Source organism: Cololabis saira, chromosome 2 (assembly GCF_033807715.1).
Source record: "Cololabis saira isolate AMF1-May2022 chromosome 2, fColSai1.1, whole genome shotgun sequence".
Taxonomy (NCBI): Eukaryota; Metazoa; Chordata; class Actinopteri; order Beloniformes; family Belonidae; genus Cololabis; species Cololabis saira.
Window position 1 is genome coordinate 30,811,848 of NC_084588.1, and position 6,000 is coordinate 30,817,847.

Genomic DNA, 6,000 nt, shown 5'->3' on the forward strand with positions numbered 1-6,000 from the left:
ACCAACGTGATTTTAATTTAACATTTTTTGCCAATATGCAACTCATACCATGCCATAAAATGCTGCACAGGGAATCATTTATTGTGCTTACCTTTCTTGTTTATTTGTCCTAAACAGCCAACAGTGTGTGTCACTGCTTACTTAACTGTTCTATTCCTAAATCATAATTTTAAGGGTTTTGGGCGTGTAGTGTCTACTCATCTCAAATTCTTCTCATCATCTTCCTTTTATCCAATGGGACTACATTATGCACGATCAATTGATATATGGATGAAATATGGAGCCCTAAACAAGTTGTTTAAAGCGACACTACGTAACTTTTCCACCTTAATATCATATTTCCAGAGTCATTGTGATGGTACATCAACTTCCAACAGGTTTAATGACACCTCTGTCATGATCTGAGGGGGTCTGTAACGCTTTCACTGGCACTATGTAACTTTGAGGAGCATGGTAGGAACCCTGCCACACTAAAAAACTACAAATTTTACGACTTTGACTGCTTTACGGCACATACGTCACTTCCCCCTCCTTCCCGATTCGTAGTCAAGACAAAAATGGGCGGGGCTTGGAGCGCAGAGGCTGAGCTCAGCAGAAGCTGGTGTTGAGCTAAACGAGGAGCTGGTATCATGGCCGAAGCAGCGAAAAAAACGAAGAAAATAAAAGTTTTAACGGAGCGGAGGAGGCGAAAAAAAGAAAGCGGGAGAGTAACAAGCTAAATGCCCGGTGGAGAATAAACATTGGCCCGGCGTTCTCTCGCTACAAGCCCTTGCAGCCGTCGTCTTGGACGAGATGGTTGAAGGATGTAAAGACGTTCATCACCTCCAGGTATGCACTTTTGTCAACACCTATGTCAGTGTGTTTTACAAAAACAATTATCCTGAAACTACTACAGCTGGTGTAAGTGTTGCTACTGTATCAAATGTCAATATCTATGTAAACCTTTTGACTCTTCAGGTCTGTATATACAGATACTTATACACTGATGGTAAAAGCAACACATTTGTAGATATAGTAAAATATAGCCAGAAAAATGAAATATATAGGCAAAGTATACACTTCCAGATGAAAAAAATACAATATAAACACCATATAACCATATAAAATAAATCTACTTTGTTGGAATTATATTAAAATAATAACAAGAGTAGTAAAAGAAACCTTATATGGTGTTTATAATGTGTCGTTTTATCTTGTGAGTGTATAAATATATACATTTCTCTAATTTTTCTATAGCTATACATTACTTGCTTTTACTTTCTGCATAATTACAGTGACTTCAACAAAGAAAAAAATTCAAACTTGTGATCAACAAAATATGTTGAATGATTTATAGGTCAGTAATTATCAGAAAGACATAATGTTTTTGTATCTTTATTCTCACACTCTGCAGGACTACATCAGATCTGGAAAACTTCCAGAATCTCATCCTCATGCAGGGAAGCGTTTCTCCAACACTCCAGCAGTGAATCGCACGCGGACTCTCCCAGCACGAAACATGGATGGACACAAGATGCTACTGCTACTATAGTCATTGTATTTATTTACAGTAACTTCTTACACTGTTTCATAGTTCAGTTTTTATTATCAGTTCATTATTTTTAGTTTATTTTTCTACTACTCTATTTACACTTGTTTACTTTATTCACAGTAATTTATCCTGTCATACAGTTGTTCATTACTGCTACTGTGATACAGATTACTTATTGTTTATAATAATGTATGGGATAACTGCTGTCACTATGCAAATGACAAAGTTCAAGAATGTTCTATTTTCTGAAAGGTGTGTAAATAAAAGTCTGTCTTGTTTTGCACAAATGTCTTTATTTTAAACACACAAAAACAACTGTACAGGAAAAAATGGAACAAAAAAAAAACAATATCAAAATATTTGCAGTAATCCTCATAAAGGTTCCATTCTAGAGAAGACGGGGATCCCTGAAACCAGTGTACTGTCCCATTGGGTCTGGAAAGGTGTCTCTTATTTTCCAAACATCATGCTGCCAGAGCACAAACTGGCGATATGTATATATATGCATATATATATGATATATATGCTGCGTGTCGGTTCTGTCTTTGTGGGGGTTCAAACTCTGATGATGCAGAGGTAGAGGTGTTCTCACGAACAGCAGATTCCTGATAAAACAAGAGACAGAATTGTTATGATACAAATGTAAATGTAGAATTCTATGATCAATAAGAATCAAAATTAGAATGTTTTCACATACTGGGGATTCGTCTTGGGTTTTGGTAATTCTAAAATTATTGACAATATCAACAACAGACAGAGAAATAATAGTGATCATAAAAATGTGTAATTCGCAATGAGGAAGCTTTATAAAATAATAATACAATTGAATAGAATTACAGCACTAGAGGAAATAATGCAATGCGAAGAAAATGTATAGAACATTTCTAGTATTTTTCCTGAGAACTGTAAAATTGTGCAGGGCTGATCTGCAAAATATAAGGAATGGGCATTCAGTTTTTATTTTGTCAGTAAGTATGTTGGACTACTAATTTATGACGAAGTCCCTCTAAAAAACGTGACAGGAAAAAGGTGCAGAGCGTATGAGTTTGTAGGGCGCATTATCTCGCTGAAACAACTTAATAAAACCAATTTGAAATTAGTGTTTTTCAACATCGTCATATTATATTGTTTAGCCAAAAATAGATACATTACCTCTTCATTATCCATCCTGCAAACGACCGCTGAAAACAGGAAAGTCATTTTGAAAGTCCGTCCCGTCTTCTCTCATCAAAACAAATGCAGCGGCGGGGACGGGGGTTTTCCGGCAGTACGCGCTGGTGCTCATGGGAAATGGAGTGTTCTTTCTGGTAAAGCACTACCGATTTTTGTCCAAAGGAGGCGCCAAACTCAACAAAGCTGAAAGTTCCGTTGTGCTGCTTTAAACTGACTGATCATGTTTAAACACAGTTATCTTGGTAAACAGTTCTAACCCATTACTAAGAGCACAATAAACACAGCACAATTTGACCCAACATCAAATTTATTTACATAAATGTCCATGTTCGTTTTCATCTGTCATTTTCCAGGACTCCCTGGAAGAAGAGATCCTGTATCTTAATAGGCTAACTCTTCTTGTCTGTATAAAATTTTAAAAATATTAATTCAGACTAAAAAAACTAAATTTATGGAGTAGCAATACTTTAATTCTGTACACCTCAAAACGCACCGTGGATGTATTATTTTTTTAGAAATATATTTTTAATAAATATTCTACATATTCAACCTTTAAGTCTGAAAATACATTTGTTCAATTTTGAATAATTTAGGGTATTTTTATTGGGGGGGACAATTCATGTTTTTCAGAAATTGGGGGGGACATGTCCCACCCGTCCCCCCCGGGATCTGCACCCATGATTATTTACCTTATTTAAATTACTCCATAGAGGTCTGGGGCAATACATATAAAAGTACTTTGGAACCAGTATTCATTCTCCAAAAAAGAGCTATCAAAATTATGCACAATGCCGGTTATCTAGAACACACCAATCCATTATTCATTAAATCCAAAATAATAAAATTGTTCGATATTGCAGAGTTAAGGACTGCACAAATAATATACAAAGCCTGAAATAACTCTTTACCCGGACAAATACAGCAAATGTTTCAGGAAAGACAGGGGATATGTGAATTAAGGGAACCAATTAATTTTAAATCACAGTCACAAGCTACAAGCAAAAAATGTAGCATTTTAAACAGTGGAGTGAGGCTATGGGACAGTCTGAGTTCAAAAGCAAATACAAAGAAAATATTTTTGCCAAATACAGGGAAGAGGAGACATGACATGAGGTAGTGATTGTGTGGGGATGTGTTGTATATGTATATTATTTATAATTGCTCTTGTATATCATTTATTTATAAAGCTCAGGTATAATATTTATAATGCTCAAGTATATTTATATTTATAATGCTGAGGTATAATATTGCAATGAAGTGCTGTACTATTTTTACAAGTTAATAACAGGTATATTTTTTTTATAAAGTAAAGCTTGCTGTTATATTTCTTTCTTATTTTTATTTTCAAGCAAAATTGAAATAGAAACAAGGGGTAGGACCTCATATGTTTTTTACTTCCTCCTACTCCTTTTCGGGCATGAAGGTTTATTTCCCTTTGATTTTGTTTAATGACTGTTTATTTATATTCTTTTTTTCTTGTTTTGTGTAATTGTTTTTTATGTATGCTCGAAATAAAGATTGCAATCAATCAATCAATCAATCAATCAATCAATCAATCAATCAATCAATCAATCAATCAATCAATCAATTATTATTATAATAGTCCCCCGCCCCATTTGACTAATGTTTTGTATTAAAAAATGAACGCCCAAAATAACAAAATGATATCGCAATGAGAACTGTGTTGTCACAAGAATAACAATATTTAAAACATGAATAGGGGTGCCAATATTGTTTAAGGTCCAATGCCAATATGTTGGTTTTATACTTTTCATTCCAACAATACTTTATTAATGGAGGAATTAGAAAAGAGGAATTCGATGGTGCAGCAACTTTCGTCATCCAAGTCTCTTCAATTAGTCATTATAGATAGTTATGACTGTGAGCAGGAAGGATGTCCTGTAACGATTTGTGTTGCAGTGGATCCGAAGGAGCCTTTGACTGAAGACAACATTGTTGAATTACTCTGTTGTCAAGAGGATCCTCAGTGTTGTCCAATCGTTGTATGAAGCATCTTTTTTTGCACAATCAGCTCTAGAGGGTCCAGAACAATCCCAAGAACCGAGCCCACCTTCAGTTTATTCATTGTTATTATTATTATTATTTTTCAAGTCACTGGCTCTGATGACTGCAGAAACAATTATGCTCTCCACAAAAGATTTATAGAAAATATGCAACAGCATGCTGCAAAAACCGAAAGACCTAACCTCCCTTGCGAAATAATCAGCATCACCACTTCATCTTCGTTTTTTAATGGAATATTATTCTCGTATATATACAAAATAATCAATAACAGCTTTTTTTATTTTAGATTTATGTAGGAAAAATAAAAACAAATAAATAAATAAAACTCTTGGATTTAGAAAAAAAAAGACTGGATAAACTGATCAGGTGAGCCGGCTCTATGATCAGCAGGAAGCTGGATCCTCTGGTGAGGAAAGGACACTGAACAAACTGTTGGATATTATGGACAATTCCAACCACCGTCTGCACACCCTCATCAACAACCAGAGGAGCCTGTTCTGTGAGAGACTTCTCCTTCTCAAGTGCAGGACTAATAGACTAAAGAAGTCCTTTGTCCCTCAGGCCATCAGGCTGCACAACTCCTCACTTGGGGGGAGGAGGTAACAGGTCGCCACTATCCACCCCTTCAAGAGATGTTGTTATCCAATCTTGTGTTTTTTTTAATATTCATTTTCATTTTTATCCTCTGTGTGCTGACTCTCGTATAAGCTGCTGGAGACTGAATTTCCCAGAGGGAGTCATCCCAAAGGGATCACTAAAGTTGAGTCGAAGTCGAAGTCTAACAAACATTAATTTCACACAAGATTTACAAGGTGTCTATGTACTGAAATAAAGAGCTTTATGTCATGAGCATCTTTAACAGCTTTTACTGTCTAACAACTTTATCTTCAAATTTCCTCCAAGTTTTTTATCACAAGAAGCGTAAACTTGAATAACTCAAAGTCCTTTAGTTCTCTTTGACTTTTAAATGCAATGATGACTGAAGCTGGAACAGTAAAATGTTCTTTTTAAGAGTCACTTTGACATGTTGATGGCAGGAGCAAGCTTGCCTGAATGAGAAGCTTATCTCACTCTGCAGGTTGTGGGACCCTGCAGTAATACAAGCCGAGGAGCAATCAGTGGTTGTTGACAGTGGGCTCTTTGCTTTGTTTACGCTCAAGAATTATGGGCAGATCACAAAGCTGTACAGCCTTCCCTGTCAGACCTGCTGACACCAGTACCCTTTAAAGACAAGACAGTACCAGAGTTTCATCACAGTGCAGAGATGGACA